The 14,775-nt window shown below is 41.2% G+C and overlaps 1 protein-coding gene across 17 annotated transcripts in view; it reads right to left on the reverse strand.

Annotated features, from left to right (window-relative positions):
• Positions 1-14,775, reverse strand: part of CPEB3 (cytoplasmic polyadenylation element binding protein 3) — a 243,785-nt gene that overhangs the window by 183,439 nt on the left and 45,571 nt on the right. The window lies entirely within an intron of this gene.

Raw genomic sequence — 14,775 nt, forward strand, 5'->3', positions numbered from 1 at the left:
TTTAGTAGAGATGGGGTTTCACCATCTTGGCCAAGCTGGTCTCGAATTCCTGACCTCAAGTGTTCCACCCACCACAGCCTCCCAAAGTGCTGGGATTACAGGCGTGAGCCACCACGCCCCTGACTGTTGCTTAAATCTGTCCCTTCCTTTTAATCACTTTAGGTTCTCCCATGTTAACTGAGTTTGGTTTCCTGAGTTTGGTTCCTGACAAAGATATCCTAGGGTAATCATTCTGAAACAAAGATGCGATCACTTCACTCACCAACTTAAAAAAGCCTTACAATAACTATGTTTCTCAGCTTAAAAATCCTTCAATGTTCCTCACTTGAGAAAGTTGAAGACACAGACTGCTAGAATGCCCTTTGTGATCTGGCGGCACCTATCTACTTCTCCAGCCTCATCACTTTCTTGCCTAACCCCTACCCTAAATCTCTTGCTCTCTCAGCACACCATGTCGTTTCTTGCCTGTACACAAGCTAGTCCCTCTGCTGGAAACAACAACAACAACAACCCTGGCTGAGCAAGGTGGCTCACGCCTATAATCCCAGCACTTTGGGACTGAAAGGATTTCACTGGGGTGAAAGGATTGCTTGAGCCCAGGAGTTCAAGATCCTGTCTCTACAACAAATTTAAAAATCAGCTGGGCATGGTGGTATGTGCCTGTAGTCCTAGCTACCAGGGAGGTTGAGGCAGGAGGATCGCTTGAGTCCAGGGGTCTGAGGTTACAGTGAGCTATGATCATGCCACTGCACACTGGCCTAAGTGACAGAGCAAGACCACCTGACTTCTAAAAAAAACTATATATATAAAACTTTATATATATAAATTATTAAACATATATTAAATATATATTAAATATATACTTATATTTAATATATAATTAATATATATTAAATATATATTTATAGTTAATAATATAATATATAGTTATATATAGTTTAGCTATAAACTATATATTTATACTTAATAATTTATATATATAAATTTTTTCAAAAATCGAAACCTATCCCATTTTCTTTTTTTTTTTCTGTGGCGGAGTGACGCTCTGTCACCAGGCTGGAATGCAATGGTATGATCTTGGCTTATTGCAACCTCCACCTCCCGGGTTCAAGCGATTCTCCTGCCTCACCCTCCTGAGTAGCTGGGACTACAGGTGTGCACCACCACGCCCAGCTAATTTTTGTATTTTTAGTAGAGATGGGGTCACACCATGTTGGCCAGGATGGTCTCGATCTCTTGACCTTGTGATCTGCCCACCTCAGCCGCCCAAAGTGCTGGGATTACAAGCATGAGCCACTGCGCCCAGCCCCCTACCCCATTTTCTGATCTGCCTGTCAAACCCTGCCCACTTACCTCTAAATAAAGTATTATGATGCCTAAAGATGTTCATGACAGCATTGTGTTCAATATTCAAAAACCGAAAACAGCTGAGTATGGTAGCACATGCCTATAGTCCCAGCTACTTGAAAGGCTGAGGTGGGAGGATCTCTTGAACTCAGTTGGAGTCTAGCCTGGGCAACAATGCAAGACTCTATTTCAAACAAAACAAAACAAAAAAATCTATCTAAATCCCCCAAATATGAAAACATTTTATATAATGGATTAACATTTTATATAATGGATTAACATTTTGTCATAATGGATTCCCATAATGGAATATTATGCAATCATCAAAATGTTTATATAATTATATAAAATGTTAAAAATATGGCTATAAAATGGTAAAACTGCATAAACAGAATGATCTCCACTATGTAAATTACATTACACATACACAAAAAAGAGATAATTAACAGAAAATACATCAAAACATTAAGAGTATTTGTATCTGGTTAACAGAATTATGGGCAATTGGCTGGGTGTGGTGGCTCACGCCTGTAATCCCAGCATTTCGGGAGACCGAGGCAGGCAGATCACAAGGTCAGGAGTTTGAGACCAGCCTGACCAACATGGTGAAATCCCATCTCTACTAAAAATACAGAAATTAGCTGGGCGTGGTGGGATGAGCACCTGTAATCCGAGCTACTCAGGAGGCTGAGGCAGGAGAATTGCTTGAACCCGGGAGGCGGAGCTTACAGTGAGCCCAGACTGCACCACTACACTCCAGCCTGGGCAACAGAGCGAGGCTCCATCTCAAAACAAAAAGAATTATGGGCAATTGGGGTTTTTTATCCGTGTTTTTTCCCTCTCAAGTTTTAAATAGTTAACAGGTATTACTTTCAAAATCAGAAAAACTCCGAAAATACCTTAAACTATTGAAGATTTTCCTGGAGATTTCCCAACCACACACAAATTTAATCATTCTTTTGTCTGATTCAAGTACAAACTCTCTTTGTTGCACACAACACACTCTTGTTTTAGACCTTATGATTCTATATTTTAATACATGTTTGTCAGGGAGTTGTCTGAAAACAGGAAATGTATGGTTCAACTTTAATTCCTACCAGCCTTACACTTGGTAGAAACCAGCTAAATGTTTTAATTACTCACACTGGTAGCTACATGCAAATGACCAATAAATGCCTAATCAGTCATTTGTAAATGTAAATCATCAACACGCTCAACAAATATTTACCATGTGCCCAAAATATCTCAGGTACTGTCACAGCCCCTGGAGACACTTCAGTGAAAAGGTCCTTGTCCTTGTGGAGCCTACATTCTAGTGCGTTAGAACAAAACGAAATAAACCGGCTCATTACAGAGAGTGATGAATACTATAAAGACAATGTAGTATAAGAGGAATTAGGGAAGATGTGGGTAAAGAATAGAACATCAAAGGCATATTGAGGGAGAGGCAGGAAGAGAGCAGGGCTGACCTGGGCAGAGTGGGGGCTCAGGGAGGAGACCCACAGGAGGGGCCAGGAGCTGGGAGAAGGGGCCTGGAGGGGTGGGGGCCTTTAGAAGGAGGGGGAAGGGATGGAGGGAACAGGGAGCAGGGTGCGAACTTGGATCTCCGCCCCCTCCCCCTTCAGAGCTGCAGCGCCTCCTGACTGAGCCCCAATTTTGTCAAACTCTGTATATGGTATATGCACAGAAAGGAAACAGAAATAATACCTGTTCACTTGAAAAACAAGGTTGTTGCACAATATGGGCACTTTGTCCTATTTTTATAAAATGAAAACTAATAAGCCCCTCCTCTAGAGTGCTGTATGTTTGTGAGATTCCAAAACAAAAGGTCTGGGAGACTGCACTCCCCTCCTGGTTACCTCTGTGGTCTGAGGTTGGGAGAGTGGAGGAGAGTTCTTACTTCCAGTTAGGTAATAGTCTCTGAGTCTCAAATAGGATAATAATCCCTAATTCACAAGAATGTGTAAGGATTACATAAAATAATTTATGTGGAAAGTGTGATGCCAGTACTGGCATTCTGGTCCCCTATATTTGTGTTAGTAGTGTCTGTTTAGAGAAGGACATCAAAATAATACAACGCCCAAAAGCTGGAGCACGTGGATTATGATTTTGAACACAGGTGCCAAAAGAAACTTAACAATGTAAATCCCATCCCTTTGATCAGGAATTCCTTAATAGTTATATGGTTAACAAAAATACTACCTCATGCTATCCTTCTTAACTGTTTATCTGACCTCAGGATTCTACTACTAGTTACAACATCTTTATTTACTTATTTTATTTTTTTCTTTTTTTGAGATGAAATCTCACTCTGTCACCCAGGCTGGATACAGTGGGGCAATCTCAGCTCACTGCAACCTCCACCCACGGGTTCAAGCTATTCTCCTGCCTCAGCCTGTGAGTAGCTGCGATTACAGACGTGCACCATCACGCCTGGCTAATTTTTTGTATTTTTAGTAGAGCACGGTCTCACCATGTTTGCCAGCCTGGTCTCGAACTCCTGACCTCAGGTGATCCGCCTGCCTCGGCCTCCCAAAGTGCTTTGAGATTACAGGCATAAGCCACCGCACCCAGCCTATAATTGCTTTAAACAATGATGTGGCAAAGAGTTGGACAGTCTACCCATAAAATCAAATGCGAACACAGAAACAGATTTATAATAAATGATCCAAACATTATCTGTCAGCCTTTCCTCCATAAACTCACAAACTTTACTGGTTTTCACTATTTTAAATTATCTGCTTATCTAGGTTATATTTCTCCGGTCCAAAAAAGGAAAATAAATTTTCCACTCCAGATTGCAAAAGAGAGGTGCTTCTAGATACATTTACCTCTTGTCTCCTTTAATTGTTGCTAATCTGAAACTTAAGAACTAGGACTCCTAAAGTTTGAGTAGGGGGTTCAATTGTCAGATCACTAAGATGTTTCCTCTGAAATATTCCCTCCCATCCCTAATCAGCCCTCAAAAACCCTAGCACATCTTTAAGATAGAAAATTATTTGCCTTTTACGTCTCTGCTTTCTGATCTCACATGCCTGGAATTAATGACTGCCTGAATGGGCCTACTCTAACCTGTTCTTTGTCAAACAAACCAGAAAATGCCCTCCTTATTTATTTATTTATTTATTTATTTATTTTGAGACTGTCTCACTCTGTCACCCAGGATGGAGTATGGTGGCGCAATCTCGGCTCACTGCAACCTCCGCCTCCTGGGTTCAAGCAATTCTCCTGCCTTAGCCTCCTGAGCAGCTGGGATTATAGGTGCATGCCACCATGCCCAGCGAATGTTTGCATTTTTAGTAGAGATGGGATTTCACCATGTTGGTCAGGCTGGTCTTGAACTCCTGACCTCGTGATCCACCCACCTTGGCCTCCCAAAGTGCTGGGATTACAGGAGTAAGCCACCTCACCTGGAAAATTTTTTAATTTTAATTTTTTTAGAGACAGGGTCTCACTCTGTCACCTAGGCTGGAGTGCAGTGGCACAATCATGGCTCACTACAACCTCAAACTCCTGAGCTCAAGCAATCCTCCTGCCTCAGCCTCCTGAGTAGCTAGAACTACAAGCATATAACACTATGCCCAGCTAATTTAAAAAAAAAATTTTTTTGAGACAGTGTCTTACTATATTGCCCAAGCTGGTCTTGAACAACTGGACTCAAGTAATCCTCCCACCTTGGCCTCCCAAAGTGCTGCAAATACAGTCCTCAGCAGCCACACCCAGCCTTCTCCTTAATATTTCTAAGTGTTATTGTCAAAATTATCCTGACTCTCATTCTAGTCTGCTCTATTGTTAATAACTCGACGTGACAAGTACAGAAACAAACCAAATCACCATAACAAGATAAACTAACTCCAAAAGAGTGAGTCAATCAACGATAAAGGGATAAAGAAAAATCTAACTCTTAAGACATAAGCTAGTGTTCCCATTTATTGGCTGTCATAAACCTTTTATGTCAAAGCAAGAACTCTGCTTACTTCTTGGCATACCAAACCTACATATATGAAGTCACAGGCCAGAACTATGGGGTGTCCATAAAGTCTGGGGAACATAATATTTTATATTTTTACAAATTGAAGATGTCCTTTATAGTATTATGTACATTCACCTATGTTTCCATATTCTATAGATACCTTGTATAGAAATACTAGAATGGGCCAGGCATGGTGGCTCATGCCTGTAATCCCAACATTTTGGGAGGCCAAGGTGGGGGATCACCTGAGGTCAGGAGTTTGAGACCAGCCTGACCAACATGGAGAAACCCCATCTCTACTAAAAAAATACAAAATTAGCAGGGCATGGTGGCACGTGCCTATCATCCCAGCTACTTGGGAGGCTGAGGTAGGAGAATTGCTTGAACCCAGTAGGCGGAGGCTGCAGTGAGCTGAGATCGCACCATTGCACTCCAGCCTGAGCAACAAGAGTGAAACTCCGTCTAAAAAAAAAAGAAAAAAAAAAAAAAAGAAATACTAGAATGGAGAATCTGTCACAAAAATATTAAATATATCACATTGTAAAGATAAAGGACAAAATTATAACTTGGTTTAAATGTTCATTCATTCATTTAATGAATACCTACTAAGTGTCAGGCACTTCTAGGCACTGATTTACTTCATGGCATTGACCATTTAATTAGTTGCACTGAGTTACTGAAGACAGGGAGTTACTTGTTTTTGATCTTGACCTTGAAATGAGTTTGAATGCTTGAGGAATGAAGCTATTTGGCCACACAATAGTCCTATGCATACATAATCAGTACACAATGTTTCCTTCCCTTTGTGTGTATTAATTCTATGATCACTTCAAATAATATAAAGGCTGTTTTGTGCCCATTTCTGTTTCTCTCCTCTGAGGCCTGCCAACAAGCATTTATATAATAATATTTATTATTTCTGAGAATTATATAATAGTGCTTTTTAGGAGAGAAAAGTAGGCTTTATTCCAAGATGCTAAGTTACCGTAGTACTTTAATTCACTAGTACTTTCCCATATTATATGGGAAAGTATATGCATTCCCATAAATATGCATTCCTATAAAATGCAAATATTAGAATGGTTTCACATTAAGAAGTTTAAATGCCCAGCACCATAAAGAACACTAAAGAGTGTGAAAACTAAATGTAGCAGAACTGAAGTATAATAGGTGAAATGTGGCATTTGAACCCTCACAGAAGCAGCTACCCACAAGGTATAAGGACCAGCTGTAGAAAATTCCTTGTGAGGCTGGTTTCTACCGCAAGTACAGCAACCTCCCCAGGAAAGCCTCCTATAAGTATGGCTATATTACCTCAACTCTCAAGATCAAAACTTGAGGCTCCATCCTGAATTCTAACTCTGACAACCACACTGGCCCCTACAGAGAGTCAGACATGGCCTACAGGGAAATGGTGGTAAGGAGATTCAAATTAAACCCTTGATATCCCCAGAACCATCAAAATCAACCCAACCCTTATAGCAGTCAGAAAATTAAGAGTTTTAAGCATTTCTCCCATCACCAATTAAAATGTTCATGGATCCAGGAAAACCCTTACGCTTACATTGGTGAGTCAGCCACAAGCACAAGCAGATAGTCACACATCTCCACCATTAGTGTGACATAAGTCTATATATACTCCCTCATCTTCAGACCACCATGACTAGCTTTCTAGAATAGGCAGTTACCCTAATATACAAAGTGCCTTTCAATGTTCTTCCATGCCTCTTTCTAGCCCCCTCCACTATATGCCATCAGCTAGTGTTTAACTTTGGACTACTGAATATCAACAATATTTCCTCTTTTAAACTCTAACTCCGACTACAATTACAGAAGTTAGGCAGGCATCCAAAAGCCACAACAGTATTCCTCTAACAGTATATAATTTTCAGAACACTTTGTATACATTCTCTCACAAACCAAACCCTGAAGCTAGGCTCCCTCTCCCCTCCCAGCTCCTTTTCCCTTCTGTCCACTCTCTCTCCCCCAGTCCTTCCCTCCATTTTCGCAGACTGGGAAAAGGAATCACTGGATAAGTGACTTGACCCCATCATTAGTGAGAGAGCCAAGGCTTTAACCAGTGTCTTCCTTATTCCAAGCTTCATGGGTTGTCCACTACTGTATGCTCCCCTCCATCTAATTCTCTTTCCTCAGTAAAATCAAACTTTGCTTTTTTTTTTTTTTTTTTTTTTTAAAGACAGAATCTCGCTCTATTGCCTAAGCTGGAGTGCAATAGCCTAATTTCGGCTCACTGCAACCTCCGCCTCCCGGGTTCAAGTGATTCTCCTGCCTCAGCCTCCCGAGTAGCTGCAATTACAAGAGCCCGCCACCACGCCCAGCTAATTTTCGCATTTTTAGTAAAGACAGGGTTTCACCAGGTTGGCCAGGCTGGTCTCAAACTCCTGACCTCAGATGATCCATCCACCTCGGCCTCCCAAAGTGTTGGGATTATAGGTGTTAGCCACCGCGCCTGGCCTCAAACTTCTCATATTGCAGTAAACAAAGCACTTTTTTTTTTTTTGAGATGGAGTTTCACTCTTGCCATCCAGGCTGGAGGGCAATAGCATGGTCTCAGCTCACTGCAACCTCCACCTCCCAGGGTCAAGCAATTTTCCTGCCTCAGCCTCCTGAGTAGCTGGGATTACAGGCACCCACCACCACACTCAGTCAATATTTGTAGTTTTTTAGTAGAGACAGGGTTTCACCATGTTGGCCAGGTTGGTCTTGAACTCCTGACCTCAGGTGATACACCCACCTCGACCTCCCAAAGTGCTGGGATTACAGGCATGAGCCACCGTGCCTGAGCAACAGAGCATAATCTTTTGATACCTGCAGATCAAAATACTATAAAAAATCAACTTAGCAATGAAAACCAGTTCCAACTGGACAGCATTACACCTTATACAGCCCTTGAAATACATCAAATTGGGCCAGGCATGGTGGCTCACACCTGTAATCCCAGCACTTTGGAAGGCTGAGGTGGGCGGATCACAAGGCCAGGAGTTCAAGACCAGCCTGCCAACATAGTGAAATCCCGTCTCTACTAAAAATACCCAAAAAATTAGCCGGGCATGGTGGCAGGCACCTGTAATCCCAGCTCCTTGGGAAGCTGAGGCAGGAGAATCACTTGAACCTGGGATGCAGAGGATGCAGTGAGCAGAGATCGTGCCATTGCACTTCAGCCTGGGCGACAGTGCGAAACTCTGTCTCAAAAAAAAAAAAAAAAAAAAAAAAAAAGAAACACATCAAATTGGCTAACCAACAGAGAAAGCTATGTAAGTAGAAATTTGTGTCTTTGTCAGAGGATATCTAAATTACATTTCTAAGAGGGTTCTTTGGTACTAACTCACAACGAGGTCATAAAAGAGTTTAAACAAAGCTAACCACTTTTCAACATGCAATTTTGAAGCGCATAGTTTTATATTAACGTTTCTAGTAGCACAAAAACCTAATATTTCCTAACCAATCCCTCTTTTAAATAGAAAATAGATATGTGGTTTTGCTGGCATTCATATCAACCATGTCATAACAGGTTCTGAAACAGTTTGTGGGGATGAGTGGACCTTAAAGTGGTTTTGCATTTTTAAGAAACCAACTAGAAAAGAGTTTTAAATCTAGGTCATACTATCCTTATTCAAAAGCAAGCATAAACAAGACCATTTATATTACCTCCTGAAAAGATGGTCTTAAAAAAAAAGGCGGGGGGCCAGATGCGGTGGCTCACACCTCTAATCCCAGCACTTTGGGAGGCCAAGGCTGGCAGATAACTCGAGATCACGAGTTCAAAATTAGCCTGGCCAACACGGTGAAACCCCGTCACCCTGTCTCTACTAAAAATACAAAAAATAGTGGGGCATGGTGGTGCACACCTGTAATCCCTGCTCCTAGGGAGGTTGAGGAATGAGAATTGCTTGAACAGGGAAGGCAGAGGTTGCAGTCAGCCAAGATCATGCCACTATACTCTAGCCTGGGCGACAGATTCTGTCTTTAAAAAAAAAAAAAAAAGGAAATGGACAGAACACAAACTACTCGAAAAAAAAGGAAAAGGAACACAAACTACTTGAAAAATATTGATATTTCCTAAAAATTTATTATGAGTAGGCATATTTGTTTTGCTTTTAATATCATTTGTATTCCCATGAATTCATGTAAGAAATTTCTTCCTTTGTTATTGATAACACACCAGCAAAATTAATACTAAGTTATATTTAACTAGACATGTCATAAAATATAAAACTCCCTGCAATCACCTTTAACTTGGGAGCAGAAGGAAAAGGAGACAGATAGGCTAGGTGCGTTGGCTCATGCCTGTAATCCCAGCACTTTCGGAGGCCGATGCAGGCAGAACCGAGGTCAGGAGTTCAAGACCAGCCTGGCCAACACAGTGAAACCCCATCTCTACCAAAAATACAAAAATCAGCCAGGCATGGTGGCGCAAGCCTGTAGTCCCAGCTACTTGGGAGGCTGAGGCATGAGAATCGTTTGAACCCAGAGGTGGAGGTTGCAGTAAGCCGAGATCGTACCACTGTACTCCAGCCTGGGGAACAAAGTGAGACTTCATCTCAAAAAAAAAAAAAAAAAAAAAAAGAGAGGAATAAAGGCAGAGATACAGACAGAAAGCATGGAATAATGTGAATTTTTTTTCCAAATTAAATTTGAATCCAGGCAATCTGCTGCTAAAGCCTGCTTCTGTGACAAATTATCAACCTGAACCTGGGTAAGTCACTTCCTATTTCGGGACTTTGATTTCATAATATTCAAAAATATATAAAGTAAACAGAAAAAATTATAACTGGTGAATCATCATGGAAGTATATTTATAGTCACTGTATTTTTTTCTTCCTGCATTTCTACAAATACAAAATTTTTTCAAAACACAACTTCCAGCGTATCTCATAGGGTCAAGTACAGATTCAGTCCAGTTTCTTACATCTACACTGCACTATTAAGCAATGCCCTAGAGGTAGAATAGTCAAGGGAGTAGGAGCCATGGGCTCTGGAGGCAACTTTGCCAATTACTGGCTGTGATCTTAAACAAATAGTGTAAATTTACTGAACCTCAATTTATTTGTCAATATAACAAGGATAATAGGCCGGGCACAGTGGCTCATGCCTGTAATCCCAGCACTTTGGGAGGCTGAGGTGGGCAGATCACGAGGTCAGGAGTTCGAGACCAGCCTGACCAACATGGTGAAACCCTGTCTCTACTAAAAATACAAAAATTAGCTGGACATGGTAGCGCGCACCTGTAATCCCAGCTACTCACGAGGCTGAGGCAGGAGAATCGCTTGAACCCGGGAGGCAGAGTTTGCAGTAAGCCAAGATCACGCCACTGCACTCCAGTCTGGGCGACAGAGCGTGACTCCGTCCCCCCAAAAAACAAAAACAAAACAAAACAATAAGCAAGAATAATAATAGTCCTCCTATGTCAAAGGAGTTCCTATCTCAAAGGAGTTCCAGTGAGAAACTAGATGTAAAGTGTTTGGCACAGGGCCTGGCCCATAGGTAAATGCTGGATCATCACATTACTACGATGGCCAAAGGCTTTGTTCATGAGGGTACCATCAGATAGGAAAAAAGAACAAATGGCATTACACTGACGTTTGGGGATATTTAGAATGCAGTGTATGAAAAACTGGTAATCTACTTTGGTAGGCCAAGGCAGGCAGATCACTTGAGGTCAGGAGTTCAAGACCAGCCTGACCAATAGGGCGAAATTCCATCTCTACTAAAAATACAAAAATTAGCTGGGTGTGGTCTGTTATCCCAGCTACTTGGGAAGCTGAGGCAGGAGAATCACATGAACCCGGGAAGTGGAGGCTGCAGTGAGCCAACATCGCACACTGCACTCCAGCCTGCGTGACAGGGTGAGACACTATCTCAAAAAACAAAACAAAACAAAAAAAAGAGCCGGGCGCAGTGGCTCAAGCCTGTAATCCCAGCACTTTGGGAGGCCGAGACGGGCGGATCACGAGGTCAGGAGATCGAGACCATCCTGGCTAACACGGTGAAACCCCGTCTCTACTAAAAAATACAAAAAAAAAACTAGCTGGGCAAGGTGGCAGACGTCTGTAGTCCCAGCTACTTGGGAGACTGAGGCAGGAGAATGGCATGAACCCAGGAGGCGGAGCTTGCAGTGAGCTGAGATCCAGCCACTGCACTCCAGCCTGGGCGACAGAGCGAGACTCCGTCTCCAAAAAAAAAAAAGAAAGAAAAAAGAAAAAAAATCAGTAATCAATATTATGACAAGATCATGCAAAGCCTATGGTCACCATTACAATAACAATAGTCATAACCTTACATTTATGGGATACCTTACTATGGGCCAGGCACTGTGCTACGCAGTTTATATTTAGTTTCACATTTTATTCCCGTTTTACAGGTGAGGAATTGAGAGCCAGCATGTTTATATAATTTGTTCATGATTACAAAGCCAGTAACTGGCAAAATGGAGATTTAAATCCAGGCAATCTGCTGTCAAAGCTTGCTTCTGACAGAAATTATCAACCTGAACCTGGGTAAGTCACCTCACATGTTGGGACTTTGATTTTATCCTCTGTAAAATGAGCAGAGTAGTCTAGAATGGGTGCTCTCAAAAGTCCCTCCTAATGTTTTCTTGACAGCAATGCTATTTAAACCCAAATTTACAACATAATATCTCAGCTCTAGTCCTTTTATTAAATTGGTGCATAAGTAATTGTGGGTTTTGCCATTACTTTTATGGCAAAAAAGTAATGGCAAAACCCTCAATTACTTACGCGCCAAACTCATATATACCTAGGCTTCCTTGTCTTATAGAAATATAGAAAGACTCATATATATAATTCCCTTCAGTGGAGTGCCTCACTGTTCCTGAGCTCTGTTGCTGAGAGGTGCATCACCAAAATGCATCGGCCTAATAGAAAACTTCACTAACCCTTTGAATGGAGTCCAAAGAGAATCTTACTTAAAATGAATTCTACCAGACAGCACCTGCACTACATGGACATTAAGGACACATACAACAAACTTAGCTAGAGCTGTAGGACTTGAGTTCAGTCACTCTACCTCTCACGATCTCAGTTTCCCTATTTATAGAAATGAAGTGACTTTTAGATAAAAGTAATCCCTAAGAAAGCAGCCACCAAAACCCAGGGAAACAAATCAACTTTATTAGAATAAAAAAGTATTATAGTTTGTAAAACAACATTCAAATACAGTGATTGCTAGGCCAGGAATGGTGGCTCATGCCTGTAATCCCAGCACTTTGGGACGCCAAGGCAGGTGGATCACCTAAGGTCAGGAGTTCAAGACCAGCTTGGCCAACATGGTGAAACCCGTCTCTACTAAAAATATAAAAAATTAGCCGGGCGTGGTGGTGGACGCCTTTAATCCCGGCTACTTGGGAGGCTGTGGCAGGAGAATTGCTTGAACCAGGGAGGCGGAGGTTGCAGTGAGCCAAGATCATGCCACTGCACTCCGGCCTGGGCAACAAAAGTGAAACTTTGTCTCAAAAAAAAAAAAAACAGTGATAGTGATTGCTTTTACAATATAAACCATGTAAGTAAAGCTACTCAAAATCTATTGTGTTGGTAGAAACTCGCAAAAAAGAAGCAGTGCAGGGTAGAATGGGTTTCTTTTAAAATTTTAACATACATTAGAGTAGATCACTGTAGAAAGACTCTTTTATTAATAGCTCAAAAAGTCTGTTAAATAAAAAATAAAGTTGGTATTCTATAAACTCTGATTTAAATAAAATCACATTTGCCAGAGTAAATATTTTGAAAAAGTCATCAGAACCACTTATTTTCTGCCTTATTTAGAAAAACTATTTCAACAATGCACATACACAAAATTCTGCACACAAGACTCAGGTGTTCTTTGTTTCTAAGACAAACTTGGTACAGTTATCAACAGAAACCAAGTCTAATATTCCAGCCAAAGCACAACCAGCTTCCTCCTCTGATCCTAAAATTGCTTCAACACCCTAAGCTCCGTTTTATGAAAAAGAAATGAGACATAATGTATATTTAATTCTTCCTGAGGCCAAATAAATAATGCTCAATTTTCAATAAAATCTGTCCTCCTACAAATTTTTTGGCCATTTTTGCCTATCTAATAGCATCACCAGGGATGGAAAGATGAGACTAAACTCAATCCAGTCCATTTGGCTCTTACTAGCATCATTGGTGAATGGTTTGCTGAGTAACAAATGGCAATCCCTATACTACTCATCAATATCAGGTTTGAGGAAACTATGTAGATTTAATCTCTCGCTAATCCCCATGCCAGGAGATAATTCACCAACAGCTAGTTGTATTCAGAGTCAACTCCTAGAAAAAGATAACAAGATCTGTCTACATTATCAGCTCCCGAAACTCCCTGTAAGATTTTAGGTCATCCTCCAGGACTGAACTCAGGTAGGGAGCATGAGAATAAAGAGAGGGAATGTTAGAAAAAGAGGGCCTCTCCTACCAAATGCAGCCTCCCTGCCCTACCCCCTCCAAAAATAAGCACATAAATTCCAGAAAGCAAATTCCTCCTTTTGTCTATGAAACGAATCCCATCTTGCAAAATCTCTTCATTTTATTAAAATAAACAAACTTTAGAATGGGAAGAAATACAACTTAATATTAAAATCTTCCATTCCTGAAGGATCGTTGTGAAAATCCCTTGTGAAGATCCTCTCTCGTTAAAAACTCTCATATACACAATTTAGAGGTTTCAGGGACTCCCTTGAACTGTCAAAGTTAAAAATTACTACTCTAACCTAGAGAGTCATGTTCTTCTCAATAACCTCATCTCTTCCTTCATGAATGGGAGCCACTCCAAACATCTGCAATATAAAGAGATGAAGGCTGCAACTGCACCTGACACTATACCTCTGTCAAACTGTCAGTTCTACCAAGCACTCCTCAAAGGATTTCTGCTTCATTTCCTTGACCATCCAAATTGGGTCTTGATGGAGGCCTTCCCCTCTCCCCTTTTTATTTAACTGAGCCTAGAAGCTTATAACCAAATCAACTTATACGTGAAGGATAAGCGTTTGCCTGGGAGCAAAAGCCTTCCGTGAACACACACCCGTACTACACCTTTCCAACCCAAGATGCCCAGGACGCTGCCAACTGCGATGGCTGTGGACTAGATCAGACAGCAAGAACAGAAACAAGGACACTCTTCATTTCAACCTTTTTGTCTGGGGCACTTCCTGAGTTTTTCATTGGCATTTAATACCAAGACACAAGACTCATTTTTCATTAAAGTTGCAAGACTTTCACTTTGCCCAGTTTCAAATGATGTAATTGATCTGTATTGTCTTCTTAACCCAACTGGTGAAGGACACTGCAGCTTTAAATATTTCAGTGCTAGCTAGCAAATAGACTCCATTGCAATATGGCTCTGAAGGTCACGTCCTATTGTCTCTTACCTCTTGCAAAAAAAAAAAAAAAAAAAAAAATCCTTCTTCTAGGTAACAT

Source organism: Macaca fascicularis, chromosome 9 (assembly GCF_037993035.2).
Source record: "Macaca fascicularis isolate 582-1 chromosome 9, T2T-MFA8v1.1".
Classification (NCBI taxonomy): Eukaryota; Metazoa; Chordata; class Mammalia; order Primates; family Cercopithecidae; genus Macaca; species Macaca fascicularis.